This window comes from Rhinolophus sinicus, chromosome 11 (genome assembly GCF_057876585.1).
Source record: "Rhinolophus sinicus isolate RSI-liver-muscle chromosome 11, RSI-T2T, whole genome shotgun sequence".
Classification (NCBI taxonomy): domain Eukaryota; kingdom Metazoa; phylum Chordata; class Mammalia; order Chiroptera; family Rhinolophidae; genus Rhinolophus; species Rhinolophus sinicus.
In genome coordinates, this window is record NC_142511.1 from 24,543,347 (window position 1) to 24,560,435 (window position 17,089).

A 17,089-nucleotide genomic window follows, 5' to 3' on the forward strand; every position below is an offset into this window, starting at 1 on the left:
GTACTTTCAGTTTCAATAAATCACATTTGCTTTCCTGCATGTCTTGCTTCTTTCCTGTGTGGAGACAAGAACCCTGTCACCACTGCTCTGATTGAGTCCTGTCTTGGACATACCTGTGAGCCTCTGGCGACAAATAAATCTCAACCCTTCTATGTGACATCTCAACCATCATATTTCAAAGAATCTTATCCAACCCGCTTTAATCCTGGGAGAAATTATATCTGACAGAAGACATAAGAGATTCCAAAATGGACTCTGCATCAGGATGAATAAATCAAAATATTCTTATTTTTAATAAAATAATTTAAACATAAAAAATAATAAAACTGAGGCTTCTGGTTCTGTCCAAAATGGAGTAGGCCCACTACAGCCTCTGTCTCCTATGGATTACAACGAGAAACTCTGGATACAACATAATAAACAACTACATGAGGATCTTGAAAGTAAACAAAACAAGATAAATTGTGGAGGGAAGTCAAAATTTAAAGAAAAGAGCCATATAGAAGTGAGTTTCTTATTTTTTCCCCCTCTCTTTTCTCTCATAGCTTTGACCTGAGGGTATGTACTTGTTGCAAAACTGTATGGTGAGGGAACAAGAGGTGAAACCTATGGTAGAAACTCCATCTTTCTGGAAAGAAGAACCAGGAAGAGGGGACTGAAGGGTGTGTGTGTGTGTAATCCTCATATTTTTTTCCCCTCTCTCAACTTTTGTCTGAAGGTGGGCCCTAGTTGTGGAGCTGCACTTTGGTGGCAGCGTAGGGAACTAAAATTTCAACTGAAATCCCACTTATCCGGCCAGAGGAAGCAAAAAAGGTGGCCCTGAGGGCCTAAGAGTGTGAAAGGACTCATGAGGAGAAGAAAACTGAAGAAGGGGTCCACCTAATTCTGTGCGTGAGCCCATACACATCATGGGTTTACACTTGAACTGGGCATTCATGGGACAGACCCAAAACCAGCACAGCAAAGACTTTGAGGACAGAACTAGAAGGGAAGCTATTGCCCACAGAAGGTAAAGCAGAACTAGCAGTGTGAATGTAACTGGGTTGATTGCCTGCTAGGATGGAAAAAAAAAAAAATTCTTCAGAGGACTTTAATTGGACCCAGTGCTTATACAACATAATATTAAATATGTCCAGGATACAATCTAAAGTTACTTGACATAAAAAGAACAGGAAAAAAATCAAATCATTATGTTGTACACCTGAAACTAATATAATATCATATGTATATCAATTATATCTAAATATATAAAAGGAAAACAAGGAAGCGTAACCAATTCTCAAGGGACAATTGACCAATGCCAACCTCAAGATCACCCAGATGTTAGAATTATCAGACTTTAAAGCAGATATGGTAACTATGCATCATGAGCTAATGGTAAACATACTTGAAATGAATGGAAAGATAAAATTCTTGGCAAAGAAATAGAAACTATAAAAAAAGAACCAAATAGAAAAATTTTAGAACTTAAAAATAAAATATATGAAATTAAAAATTAATCTGATGGGCTAACAGCAGAATAGAGATGAAAAAGAAAGACTCAATGAACATGAAAATAGATTAGTAAAATGTATTCAATCTGAAGAACAAAAAGAAAAACAATTGGAAAAAAAGTGAAGAGAATCTCAGGGGTCTGACGAACCATATCAAAAATTTTAATATTTATGCCAATGGAGTTCTGAAGAATAGGAGAGACAGATTAATGCAGAAAAACGTTAGAAGAAATAATAGCTAAAAGCTTCCCAAATTTAATGAAAGACATAAATTTATAGATTCGAGAAGCTTGGTGATCCCCAAACAGAATAAACTAAAAGAAAACTACATGAAGACACATCATAATAATTAAACTGCTGAAAGCAAAGGATAAAGAAAAATTCTTGAAAGCAGCTAGAGAAAAATAAAATATAGGGGACACATAGGTGAAAATGATTTGAATGACAGCACATATCTCATCAGAAACCATGGAGGCCAAAAAACAGTGGGACAAAATCTTTAAAGTGCTAAAAGAAAAATCTGTCAACCCAGAATTCTATATCCAGCAGAAGTATTCTTTAGGAATGAAGGCTAAATAAAGCCATTTTCAAATCAAAGAAAACTAAGAGAATTTGTGATGAACAGACCAGTTCTAAGAGAATTGCTAAAAGAAGTTCTTCAGAGTGAAAGGAAATAATACCAGAGGGAAACTTGGAATGTTATGAATAAAGGAATAGAAACAAAAGTGCAAGTAGCTAGGTAAATATAAAAGTCTATTTTTCTTAAGTTCCTTTAAATATGTATGACTAAGTGAAAGCAAAAATTATATCATTGTTGAAGTTTTCAAATGTACACTTAATACATATGACAGCTATAATATAAAGAAGGAAGGGTACAGAGGCATGTATGGTTAAAAGCTCTACATATTACTTGAGGTAGTAAAATATCAACTCTGAGTAAACTGTGAAAAGTTAGTTATATACTCTGTATTTCCTAGAGCAACCCTTATAATGATAATCCAAAGAAATTTAGCCAAAAAATAGTGAAGTTAAAATGGAACAATAAAATATATTCAAATAAAAGGGATGGAAACGTTATTTCAGGAAAACGGAAATGGAAAAAAAAAAAAAAGCTGGGGTAGCAATAGTCGTACCAGACAAAATTGACATTAAAACAAAGGCTATAACAAGAGACAACGACAAACCCAGTAATCTGACTTCTGGGTATTTATCTGAAGATCTAAAACACTACTTCAAGGGGACATGTGCATCCATATGTTCATTGCAGCACTATTTACAATAGCCATGATGTGGAGGCAGCTTGGGTATTCGTTGATGAATGAATGGATAAAGAGGAGGAGGTACATATATTCAATGGAATACTGCTTGGCCATTGAAGAAATGGGTTCTTGCCATCAGCAGCAGCATGGATGGACCTGGAGGGTATTATGCTGAGTGAAGTATGTCAGACAGAGAAAGAGAGATGCAATGTGATTTCACTTATATGTGGAATCTAAAGAACAAAGCAAACAAACAAATAAAACAGATACACACTCATAAATACAGAGAACATTTTGATGGTTGCCAGATGGGAGGGGAATTAAGGGAATGGGTGAAAAAGATGAAGGGATTAAGATGTACAAATTGGTAGTTACAAAGCAGTCACGGGATGCAAAAGAAAGCATAGGGAATATACTCCACAATATGGCGATAGCTATGTATAGTTCCAGGTGAGTATTAGACTAGTCAGGGGGAATCATTTGTTAAATTATACCAATGTCTAACCACTATGTTGTATATCTGTAATTAATATTAAATAATATTGAATGTTAACTGTAACTGAAAAATTAAAAGGGGGGTAAAGGAGAAGGGGAATAAGAGGTTCAAGTCCAGGTATAAAACAAATAATTTGGGGCTGGGTTGGTGGCTCAGGTGGTTGGAGAACCGTGTTCCTAACGCTGAGGTTGCAGGTTCGAGTCCCACATGGGCCAGTAAGCTGTGCTTTCTACAGCTAAGACTGTGAACAACAGCTCTCACTGAAGCTGGGCTGCCGTGAGTTGCCATGGGCTGCTGTGTGCTGCCGTGGGCTACCATGTTCTGCCCAGCTTGAACCGGAGGGGAAGAGGAGGCAGAAGAAGGGGGGAAAAAACAAATAAGTCGTGATGTAATGTACAGCTTGGGGACTACAGTGCAAGATGATTGCTGGTCTTACAGTGATCACCCCTTTGGATATATAAATGTTGAATAACTATGATGTATACCTGAAACTGGTATAATGTTGTATGTTAGCTACATTTTCTTAGTAAAAATATTTTAAAAATTAAATAATAAAGAAAAGCAGGAAAGGTGGAACAAAAACAAGAAAAAAACAGAAAGGAAAGGCAGAATACAAATGATAATACGATAGCCCTAAATTCACTCATATTAATAATTATATTACATGTAAATGACCTAAATACACCAATTAAAAAGCAGAGATGGTCAGATTGGATTTTAATAGACCATATCATAGTTGCACGACATTGTGGTTGTGATAAATACTACTGAATTGTATCATTTCTAAAAGGGTTAATTTTATATTATTTGAATTTTACTTTAATAGGAAATTTAAAAAAAAAATCACAACATAAGCTATATACAAGAAACCCACTTTAAATACAAGACATAGATAGGTTAAAAGTAAGTGGATGGAAAGGATATACCATGCAAACACTAATAAAAAAGAAAGTTGGTGATAGAGAAAGGACAGCTTTTCCTTATAGATAAATCACAGTTAACAAAGGGAGAGGTAATGAAAGAAATAGAAAGTCATTATTGTGCCACCACTGTAATAATTGTTTCAGGCAAGATTCACCAATAGATGCTAAAAATAATAGGATAAAATTTGAGAAGAAACTGGGTATTTGTATAGTCTCAGAGTATCTTCCCTCAGATATTTATTTATTATAAAAGGGGGAAATAGTCACTATACAGTAGAGAGAACTTACAGACACCAAGTGATCAAGTTAAACATCACTAGTGATAAGACATATTGGTATCATATACCTGCTAATATAATGCACTGAGAAGGGAACATTATGCAGTTTTCATGCCAAAAATGCGTAACTTCAATCTAATCATGAGAGAACATCAGACAAAAACCAATCGAGGACTACTTTACAGAATAACTGACTACATAGTACTGCTTTTTCCTCCCCCACCCCCAGTGCAGCTCTCACTGCTGGGAGCACCTGGCTTCTACAAGGCCAGCGCCAAATGGTCTTCTTCCGGCCACCATCATGATCATCTACCCAGACTTCATCAGCCATGATGAGATGTTCTCCAACATCTACAATATCTGAGAGATCAGATCACGGATGTGCTGTGCCTGAAGGTGGAGGGGAAGATGGTCAGAGGGTAACATTGATGACTCATTCATTGGTGCAAATGCCTCCGCTGAAGGCCCTGAGGGCGAAGGTACCGAAAGCACAGTAGTCACTGGTGTTGATGTTGTCATGAGCCATCATTTGCAGGAAACCAGCTTCGCAAAAGAAGCCTACAAGAAGTACATCAAAGATTATATGAAATCAATCAAAGGGAAACTTGAAGAACAGAGACCAGAAAGAGTAAAACCTTTTATGACAGGGCTGCAGAACAAATCAAGCACATTCTTGCTAATTTCAAAAACTACCAGTTCTTTATTGGTGAAATGATGAATCCAGAAGGCATGGTTGCTCTGCTGGTCTACCGTGCAGAATGGTATGACCCTATATATGAATTTCTTTAAGGATGGTGTAGAAATGGAAAAATTTTAGTAAATTTTTGAATTTACTAAATTCAAAAGAAAGAAAATATGAATTTCTTTAAGGATGGTGTAGAAATGGAAAAATTTTAGTAAATTTGGCAATTTGGATCCATCACCTGTCATCATCATAACTGGCTGCTGTTTTTTATCCACACACCAGGAATTGGACAGATGGGACTGATTTATCTTGAGCTCTTCATTTATTTCTGACCTTGATTTCTTTGGAACAGTGGCATTGTTTTTAAGAAAATCGTGTCATGTAGGTCGTCAAAAAATAAAATGCATTTAAACTTAAAAGAACACTGACTAGTACTATTCAAAAGTATCAAGGTCATGAAAGACAAAGCAAGAATGTAAACCTGCCATAGACTGGAGAAGACTAAGAAGACATACAATGATTGTTATGTGGGATCCTGGATTGGATCCTGGAACAGAAAAAGGACATTGTTGAAAAGCTGGTAAAATCCAAATAAAGTCTGTAGATTAGTTAATACTATTGTACCAATGTTGATTTCTCAGTTTTCATCATTATTTCATAATTATGTAAGATGCTAACATTAGGGGATATTTCATGAAGTATATGTGGGAAATCTCTGTATTATTGTTGCAATTTTTCTGTAAGTCTAAAATTATTTCAAAATAAAACTTTTTTTCCTAAGTGAAGGGAAGGAAGGAAGGAAGGAAGGAAGGAAGGAAGGAAGGAAGGAAGGAAGGAGGGAGAGAGGAAGAAAGGAAGGAAAGGGTATTGGCTATATTAATGTCAGATAAAGCAGACTTCAGAACAAGGAATATTACCAGTGATAAAGAGAGACATTAGAGTCAATTCACCAAGAAGACATTATAATCCTAATTGTGCATGCAACTAACAACAAATCTTCAAAATACGTGAAGACAAAATGGATAGAACTGAAAGGGTAAAGAGGCAAACCCACAATTACGTTTGAAGATTTCAGTGCTTTTCTCTGAGTAATTCATAGAAAAGTAAAAGGAAAATTAGTAAGGATATAGATGACCTGAACAACTCTATCAACTGTTGGGAAAATCTCCTGGGGGTTGAGAGACCAAAGATAGAGGCTGACAATTCCAGCATGACATCAAAAGTTTATTAAAGGCCCTTACGTACAAGGTGTGTCTTGGGCGGCTGCAAGATGACGTGGATATCCCTGGTGCTGTGCGGCAAGCACTAAAGAATTATATAGAACAGGGCAGGATGGATAGAGGTACTTGTAACCTGCCACAGACAAAGGGAAAATGCCTTACATGCTTTCCCAGGGCAGCACAACAACCTGTTCCAGGAACCAGCATAGGGGCATTAGGGGATTAGGGGAGAGGTCAATCAGATAGTCTCTGAGGGTGTTTATGTGAAGCAATGTCTGTTCTGGTCTGGATCTAGCTTGAGGGTCCAGCAGCGGTCACATCATGAAACAGTCTCTAGGAGCTGAGACTTCAACTAACTTGACCTGACATTTTCAGAGCATTCCACTCAACAGCAGCTGAGCACATATTCTTTCCATGTGAGATTCTGCAACATTAGAATACACCTGGACAATTATGTTTTATCTGGCATTGTCAAGTATGAGCTCTCTCCTCTTCCAGGGAGTTAGGGTTCTCCAGGACACCTGAGCCAAACCTGAGTTTTGTCAGCATCTGAGAGCAAGTTCCCTAGGGATCTTGAAATTTAGCCAACTGGAGACCTCCCTGGATGTGTCTGCCTGGTATCTCCCAGGGCATTGGTGGCTCTCTATGGCTGCCTTCTGCTTTGAGGTTTGCTGTGACTTCCAGGAAAGAAAGCACTTCCCTTAAGTTAAGACCACATCTGCTACATAATCTAAATCAGTTGATCAGGAAACCAGCAAGTGTGTCAGGCCTAGCAGCCTTCTTCCTCATCTCTCGTTTCTTCTTTTGAAACCCTGTGTGTGCACATATGTTTTTACTTCTCTAAATCTTATAACAGGGCTTGAGATATTATCAGATTTATCTGTCATCAGAGATATTAATCTGCTATGTAGATGTGATAAACCAAATAATGCGCCTCAATAAGTTCACGTCTTAATGTCTGGAACCTGTGAATGTGTTGCTTTATCTGGTAAAAAGGACTTTGTAGTGTGATTAAATTAAGGATTTTGAGATGGGGAGATAACCCTGGATTATCTGGGCAGGCCCAGTCTAATCGCAAGGATCTTTATAAGAGGAATTCATGAGAGTGAGAGTCAAAAAAGGAAGTGTGACAGCAGAAGCAGAGGTTGGAGTGTGTGCTCTGAAGATGGAGGATGGGCCAGAACCATGGGCTGCATGCAATCTCTAGAAGACGGAAAGGCAAGGAAAAAGATTCTCTCCTGGAACCTCCTGAAGGAATTACAGCACTGCTGACACCTTGATTTCAGTCCTGTGAGACCTATTTCAGATTTCTGTCTTCTAAAACTGTAAGGTAATAAATTTATGTTGTTTTAAGCCACTAATTTTGTGGCAACATAAAACTAATATAGTAGTCAAATTTATCAGTCTTTCTTTTTATAGCTTTCTAGGTTTGGATTCATGTTTAGAAAGACCTTTAGCACTCTGGGATTATAAAACATAAAACTTCTCCTTGTCTCTTTTTGAAACTTCCATGGTTTTAGATTTTATTACTTTAACAGATTGACTAATTGAAGGGACCAGCCAGAGGTCCACATCTTGCACTGAAAGAATAGCAAGATGGAAGCACAGATGGAAGAATCATTGTCCATTTGACCTTTTAACTAGGGCTGGTCTTGCCCTACAGGTGTCTGTTAGCACAGGTGGGGATGGCCATTTACTGTCTAGCCAGCTGATACTAGGCTGCAAAAATTAGATGTGGGCATAGTGTGCCAGGAGAGAGTGAAGACTGAAGGAGCCACAGTTCTTCTGAGAAGGGATGTGTTCTCTGTAGTTGAATGTCCCATATTCCTGTGAAGAGATTCAGGTAAGCACATCAACCCGAGCGTAGAACGGAAGGCCTGAGGGAACCAGGGTCAGCTACATAATTTGTGGGACCCAGTGCAAAGTGAAAATGTGCGGCCCCTTGTTAAAAAAATAGGAAAAAAGTGCTGTTAAAAGTGCTAAAATATAAAGCTTTTTCCTTTCTTCTAGTCTCTGTTGACTTATGGTGTTTCTTACTTTCTATTTAATGCCATTCTAAGTAAAGAAAAGTTAGAATTTTAAATTGTTAACATGAATTTTACCATTCATCTTTATATTATGCAATGCCAGTTTTAATGTAAATATATCAATATTTAACTCATGTGGAATCACCAAAATTACACAATTTTTATTTTGTAGCTGGTACCTGCATATGTTAATTCTTGTTATTTATAGATTCTGGGTTTGCAAATTTGCCTACTTGCTGAAATTTATTTGTAACATCAAAACCAATACTCTTGGCACTGTTGGTCATTCATGGACATGCTAATGTACAGAGTGGGAAAAATGTCTATCGGCCAACACTCATCTTCCCACCTGAGTTTGAATAAGGCAAAGTCTGCTTTCTTGTTTCAGCCCTCAAACTATAAACAAGTGTCGTGTTCAGCACGACGCAGGCAGTGAGAGAACGAGAAGGGGAGGCGAAGGGTTAAGAAGGAAACAGAAGTCGAGAGATTTATGCACTAGGGGCTAAGGGTCTCACAGCCTAAGAGGACTGAGAGCCCCGAATCTGACCACCGTGTGGCTTTTATTGATGTTCACAGAAGGAAGTAGCATTGTTTTCTCCACTGTCTGTGAGTCCCATGCATCGTACCAGAAAACTGATTCAAACCAATCACCCTTGCCTGAAAGCGGCCGGTATTGAAAATCCCATGATGTATTAGTAATTGTTTTATGTACCTCCCCAAGGGACAAAACCTTTATGCTGAAACTTACTGATAAGAATAGATGGAGAACTGATGTTATCACATCATTGAATCACTTCCCAAGCAGGTTGTGGGATGGAATGCAGCTACAGAGGCAGAAGCTCTCCTTAGACGAGGGAAGGTAGGGGTTTATGCCCACCTCTTTCAACCCCATGAGTTCTCCTGTTGGTCCCCATGTGACTGTGCTTGTCTTAGGTTGTTCCCCCCGTGAGGAATCTTACTCGTCATTGACTAACCAGCCATCCTTTGGGGCCAAACAGGGAGACATAAGGTGTAAGCACAAAGGTGAAGCAAAGTCCCTGAAAGGATCCGTCTCACAGACTCTCCTTTCTTTAGGGGTAGGTACGGGGGACAGACGAGTAGGCTGCTGCATAACAACAAACAAGTGTCTTTTCTATGGTCTATTTAGTGCAACATTTTCTGCACTTTTGTGCTTTCTGTTGGTGATTTCACTGTTTCAAATGACCCCCATGTGTAGTGCTGAAGTGCGATCTAGTTTATAAAGGTCAAGAAGGCTGTGATGTGCTATACTGAGAAAATATGTATGCTAAATAAGCCTCATTCAGGCATGAGTTATAGTACAGTTGGCTGTGAGTTCCAGTGTTAATGAATCACCTGTATGTGTTAAATATGTGTCTTTAGACAGAAAAACACATAAAACAAGGTTGATGAAATGTGACCAGAGCTCACACGAACCTAACACTGTATTTCCCTTAGGAACAGTGTGGCTCAGTATTCACTAATTCGATGTTTATGGTGACTTCTTAGACTATAACTACCATGAATAACAATAATTAACTGTATTTCATTCTTACCAGAACAGTGGAAACACTGCACAAAGTAACTCATCAGTTTTTGTTTTGTTTGTATTTTTCTCAATGCCTGTACTTTGAAACATGAGGGAAAAATCTTGTGGGTATAAAGACAGACGTAACCACAGGTGTAATGACGAGCGGGGAAAAGAAGGAGGGACGCAGGCTAGAATGGGGCCAATGAATTTACTTATTTATCAATATCTAATTAATTTACTTAGCAATATGCAATAGCAGAAGACAAAGGCGATGAATAGAATGTGCTAATGACAGAAAGTAAAGGTGGTTAAGACTAAACTATATACATTGATACCAATGTCATGTCAGAGGAGTACACATATTTACAAGTTTAAGAGGTCCCAACATATGCTTATTATTGACCAAAAATCTTGCTAAATACACAAATAACGTCAGTAAGGAGTACCCAAAAACAGTAGTAAGCTCTATAGGATAGTAACTATTACAGTAGATGCCAAAAGCTCACCAAACCGGGGGAGAACAGCACTGGAAAAGTGATAAATCAAAACCTTGCCAGGTCTGTAGCTGAGAGAAACTCAGGCGTCTCCCACAGCGCTGCTTGTTAGTTCCCAAGAATGCTACATTGTTGTTGGCACTGTTGTTGGCATTGTTGTTCTTGTTGTTCTTAGAAGTAAAGGCATCTTCTGATGCTATAAGCTACAAATTGCATATAAGTTTTCGAGGTGTTAACAATATGAAGAATGTTGCTGTTGTTGTCGTTGCTGTTGTTGTTGTTGTTAGAAGTTAGGACGTCTTCTGATGTAAGCTGCAAGCTGTATACAAATTTTCTAGATGCTAACAAGTTCTCAAGAAGGCTAACCATGGGAAACAACACTGGAGAGGCCGGGAACCAGCCAGACCTCACCAGGTTCACGGCTGGAAGTCATGACATCCCCAGGTATTGTAAGTTGCATGTTGCTGGAAGTCTTCAAAATGTTAGAATGATGAGAAATCACCAATGACAAAATGACCAAATGATGAAATAATAATTATTATACTATTGCCAACTGAGGTCTGTCTTATACATTTTCTCAGATGTACCTTAGAGCCAAGTTTCTTGTTCCTGCCGACCCCTCTGGGAATGGCCGGTTCTAGGAGGGTCCGGCAGTTACTGATATGAATGCTGCCCATCCGGCCAAAGGGCAAATTCATCTGGACAAGCAATATCTACTGTTTTGGGGACCATCAGCCCAAGGTCTTCCAAAGCCTGGCTACGTGCCTGTCATGTCGTCCTGATATAACTTAGCTACTTCTTCACTGCATCTGCTGATGTGGGCGAAACAGACAGAACAAAGAGGGAATTCTGTCAACTCCCGATGAAGAATTTCTTTAACCCTAAGCTAAGCATCACTTCACAACACGGACAGAACAACAAATGTTATCTCATATCTCTCCTATTTGAGAGAATGAGACCAAATAGAAAACCTGATCTCATGTCTCCCCTGCTCGGGAGAATGAGACCAAAGGGGGAATTTACTCAACCCCTGATCACAGCACAGAAATCACCTCACACACAGGAACAGATAAAAGCTAATAGACAAAAGCTCACATCAACCAATGAAGGCAAATTTTCTTCAACATCTTCCCTACAACAGGTAAAAGTGAAGACAATCTATCCAGAAAGCTTTAATGCCTGTCAGCTTGAAGATGAAATTCCAAGTATGACATGTTGAAAGGAATGGTCATTAATAGTCCTCTCCTTCTTCCTCACTTTCTCCTTCAACAGAATCCTCACCAACCTCCTCATAATCCTTCTCAAGGGCAACCATGTCCTCATGGACCTCAGAAAACTCTCCTTCCTTCATGCCCTCACTCACATACCAGTGAACAAAGGCATGGTTGGCATACATCAGGTCAAACTTGTGATCCAGGCATGCCCCAGCCTCAGCAACAGCTGTGGTGTTGCTCAGCATGCATACAGCTCGCTGTACTTTGGCCAGGTCTCCACAAGGTACCACAGTGGTAGGCTGGTAATTAATGCCAACTTTGAAGCCAGTGGGGCACCAGTCCAAAAACTGGATGCTGTGCTTGGTCTTGATGGTGGCAATGGCAGCATTGACATCTTTGGGAACCACGTCATCATAGTACAACAGGCAGCAAGCCATGTATTTACTGTGGTGAGGGTCACACTTCACCATCTGGTTGGCTGGCTCAAACCCCACATTGGTGATCTCTGCTACAGAAAACTGCTCATGGTAGACTTTCTCAGCAGAGATGAGAGGGGCATATGTGGCCAGAGGGAAGTGGATGCGGGGATAGGGCACCCGGTTGGTCTGGAATTCGGTCAAGCCAACATTCAGGGCTCCATCAAATCTGAGGGAAGCAGTAATGGAAGACAATCTGGCTAATAAGGCGGTTAAGGTTAGTGTAGGTTGGGTGCGCAATATCGAGGTTTCGACGACAGATGTCGTAGATGGCCTCATTGTCAACCATGAAGGCACAATCAGAGTGCTCCAGGGTGGTGTGGGTGGTGAGGATGGAGTTGTAAGGCTCAACTTCGGCTGTGGAAACCTGGAGGGCTGGGTAAATGGAGAACTCCAGCTTGGATTTCTTGCCATAATAGACAGATGTTCCATCAGCAGGGAGGTGAACCCAGAACCAATTACCCCGCCAAAGCTGTGGAAAACCAGGAAGCCCTGAAGACCTGTGCATTGGTTGGCTGGCTTATGAATTCAGTCCAAGACAAGGTCAGTGATCTCCTTGTCAATGGTGTATTGCCCCCAGGCGTAGTTATTGAGCTGCTCGGGGTGGAAGAGCTGGCGGTAGGTGCCAGTGCGAACTTCATCAATGATGGTGGGTTCCAGGTCTACAAACACTACTCTGGGCACATGCTTGCCAGCACCTGTCTCACTGAAGATGTTGAAGGAATCATCTCCTCCTCCAATGTCTTGTCATTTGGCATCTAGTCATCAGGCTGGATGCCATGTTCCAGGCGGTAGAGCTCCCAGCAGGCATTGCCGATACGGAGACCAGACTGGCCAATGAGGATGGAGATGCACTTAGCCACGTCTATGGGTTAGCAGGCGCAGATAACAGGAGTAGACACCGGATTCGGGTTATTGTCCCCAATAAGCTAGGACTTGAGGTAAGTAAGGCACTCATAGCTCATCAGTTTTCATTCCTGTGATTTTGATTTATAATAAGAAATATATACTTGCTCTTTGTCCCTGTTTCTGATGCAGAGCTTCTAAAACCCTTGGAATTTCCTAACTGATGAGAGTGATGAAGATACCTTTTGTTGTGTTAATGGTGACGTTTGGATCATATGTAAAGATAAGGGCCAGGAGAACCAACCATGTGATCAGAAGGCTGCAAATTTCAGTCCCACCCCTGCCCACCTCCAAGGAAAGAAGAGGGGCTGGAGGTTTAACCTATTGTCAATAGCCAATTATGTAATCAATCATGCTTATGTAATGAAGTCTCCATAAAACCCAAAAAGACAGAGTTCGAAGAGAGCTCCTGGGTTGGTAAACCAGAGTGCTTTCACTACGAGGATAGAAGCTCCTTTGGGACCTTGCCCAATGTGTCTCTTCATCTGGCTGTTATTTCATATCCTTTAATAGCCTTTGCAATAAATTGGTAATCTAGTGAATAAATGGGTTTCCTGAGTCCTATAACTGCTCTAGCAAATTAATCAAACCCAAGGAGGGGGTCCTGAGAATCTCTGATATATAGCTAGTCAGTCAGAAGCACAAGTGACAATGTGGACTTTCAATTGGCTTCTGAAGTGGAGGGCAGTCTTGTGGAACTGAGCCTGCAACCTGTGGAATCTGATATTATCTCTGGGTAGATAGTGTCAGCATTAATTTGAATTGTAGGACACCCAGCTGGTGTTGGAGAGTTGCTTGGTGGTGTGGGAATGTCCCATATGTCACACTTGGTGATCAGAATTGTTACCTCCACTTCTTGATATATGCACATTCTACCAAGACTCTCCACCTTCCACTTATTGAGAGTAAGGGAAGACTAAAAGGAAAAGAAACTATGGGTTACCCTATTTTTCCCTCTTTCTATGTCATTATTTTCAGCATGTGGTTAACTAATATAAGGAAGTAACAGAAGTAAGAAAAGATATGACAGATTTCCGTGGTTGTTTGTGCCTTCTTTTTGTGACACCAGCTTATTGCCTGGTTTAAGACCAGAGTTTCTAGAAGTATTTGCAAGTCAAAACCGTCCCTCAGTCCACAGGGAAACCATAAGTGATAATAAAGCTCCGTGATACTAAGGCAGGGCTCAGGGAGGAGACATGCCAGAGGGGCAGTGAAATCTGGTCTTCTGCTCACCATCAGAGGGTGAGTGACAGGGAAGAAGGAGATGTAGCAAGTCTCTGTGTTTCATACTAAACAGTATTGTGAATGAGGTCACAATCAATATAACGTAAGTTTGAATAATTAATTCACTATATCTAATTAAGGAATTATAATGGATTATTTTTATATCTATTTTCTCATCCTGATCTTGAAAAAGTTTCCTCGTATTTAGCATTATCAGGCATATGAGATCAGATAATTACAGCAACTGGGTATTCAATTTAACTCAAAATTTCCTGGCAACTATTGTGAGAAAATAAAACTATAAAGGGAAAGAAAAAATTATAATTTTATAGGAAGTTTTTTATCCATTAATTTGTAAAAATTCTCAGAACAAGAAGTAAACAGAAAGGTTTCCTATCTAATATGAGACAATCTATAACTTATTAATCATTCTTAATTTGGGAGAATGTATGTAAGTGTAACTGGCTTATTGGGGTATAAACATGATTTGGCTTTATTTTTTTCCACGACCTGCTCCCCAACTGTGGTAGGTCGAACCTCCCTTTCCTACTGGGTGGTAGCTTGCTTAACAACTTATTTTGATCCCATAATTTTTTATCCCTTCTTGATTATGAGAATTCTCTCTTCCCAGTAGTTAAGATTCAGTTCTGGCTGAATCTTTGTTCTCACATCTGATACAATTCCTCCGTACTTGACTGGGTGAGGTTGCCATCCTGTTCGTGTGCTTGCTGTTGCTTCCCTGGCCATTAACAGCAGACTGACACGTACCCTCTGTGTCGCAGGAATTTAAATGCTGGCCACTTATGAGGTGACTCTGAGAGACCTGAAGAAATCTACCCGCAATATAGTCATGAGACGTGGGAGAACAGGCTACTGGAATAATCTCCCTTTATCCTACTATTTTATTCCCTTCAGGCTGCCATAACAAAAACACCACAGACTGGGTGACTTAACCCTTTTATTGCATTAATTGATTTCAAGCTTTTTTCCCCCAAAATGTTTCAAAAATCCACAAAAAATAAAAAGTTGATATTTTGACTATTTTATTTATTTAATAACATTTTGAGCTGCTTTGTAAATAAATGACAATTTTATTTTAAACTTTTGTTATATGGTAATAAATTTACCATTATATTGAATTTTGGCAAAAAATACTCAAAACATACTAAGTGGCATCAATTAGATTTAAGTATAGACAAATTAGAATCTAATGGCACTGATGACAAAAAATTTATTACAAAATGTTGCATACAAAACATCTTTGTTGTTGATAGTGCAAGCCACAGGAAAACATATTCAGCTGTTGCAGCAAGTTAAACAGCAAACATTTCTCACATTCTGGAGGCTGGGAAGTCCAAGATCAAGGCTCCAGCAGGTTTATGCCTGGTGAGCGCCCCCCTCCTCACTCCTAGACAGCTGTCTTCTGGCTGTGTCCTCACATCGTGGACGGGTGAGGGGGCTTTCTGGGGTTTCTTTTATTAGGGCCCTAACCCCATTCATAAGGGCTCCACCCTAATAACCTAATCACTTTATAAAGGCCCCACCTCCAAACACCAGCACATTAGGGGTTAGGTTTCAGCATAGGGGCACAAAAATTCCATCTCTAGCACTCATGATTTGTCCTATAGGCCCTTGCCTGGCATCCTCTTGAGGTGGTGCCAACAAGATGGCCCAGGCCCAGTCAACTTCCCCTGGTGATGCTCTGATTGTCGCCGTGCCCAACAGTGGGTGGCCAGCCGATTCATAGTCTCCCTCTCAGTTCCGGCAACTCTCTTCTTTCTCCTGGGGCATCAAGCACTCCACAGAAGGAGATGGTTACCACCCCCAGGGATGGGGGCAGTGAAGGAGAAAAGAACTTCTCTTCCTGACCAGCATACTCCTCAAAGGTAGCCTCGGTCACATCTCAGTCCTCTCCCATGGAGCAGGAACATGGTGCAGTAGAGAAAAGTATATGGTAGGACTAATTTTCTCACTCTCAATAAGCCCTGACCCCTATCAGCTGGTGGCACTCTGACCTCAGACTGTGGGGTGTTTTACACCTTTACTATTCAGCTTTAGGCCTTAGCCTAGATTCCTGAACAACAGTAAAACCTTTTTCAACATTTTATGGTATAAGTAGGTGCATTGAAACCACATCGCCAATCATCAATTATCAATAACTTGCCTTTATCTTGGCCTTGTGCTAAGATCCAGGGTGAATGTAAAGGACTTAAATGCATTTAAGTCAAAATATGTTTGACTTAATGTTACAGCAGGCAAAGATGCAGATTGATAGAGGAGATTGAACTTATATGCACATGCTAACAAATAATGCAGAAAACAAACACCCAGAACAACTACTCCAGCATGTGCTTTATGCTACATCCATTTTGCAGAAGAGGGAACAAAGGCACACTTATTTCAGTGGGATGAGTCTTTTGTCTTCACTCACAGCTTTATTGATGTTTTAAAATTGTTTATTTTAAAATAGTTCACAGAAGAGTTGTAAAGACAGTACAGAGAATTCCTATATACCCTTCACCTTCTCTTAATGTTAACATCTAAGAAACTAACATTGATATACTACTATTAACTAAAATGTAACTTTTCCTTTTTCTGCTAATGTCCTTTTTCTGTACCAGGATGTAATCCAAGGTACCATGTCATACGTAGTCATCATGTAGCCTCAGTGTCCTCCAACCTGACAGTTTCTCAGCCTTTGTGTTTCATGACTATAACACATTTAAGAGTTCTGCTCAGGTATTTGTAGAATGTCACACAACTTGGATTTTCTGATCTTTTTCTCATAATAAGACTGGGATTGTGGATTTGGGGGCGGGCGGGAATACCACAGAGGTGAAGTATCTTCCTCCTTGATCATATAGTG

The 17,089-nt window shown here is 39.8% G+C and overlaps 2 pseudogenes; one reads left to right on the forward strand and one right to left on the reverse strand.

The window, feature by feature from the left end:
* The first annotated feature begins 4,750 nt into the window (after nt 1–4,750).
* On the forward strand, nt 4,751–5,238 carry LOC148756639 (translationally-controlled tumor protein-like; annotated as a pseudogene).
* A 6,396-nt stretch (nt 5,239–11,634) lies between these two features.
* On the reverse strand, nt 11,635–12,866 carry LOC109434456 (tubulin alpha-1B chain-like; annotated as a pseudogene).
* Nucleotides 12,867–17,089: the final 4,223 nt, after the last annotated feature.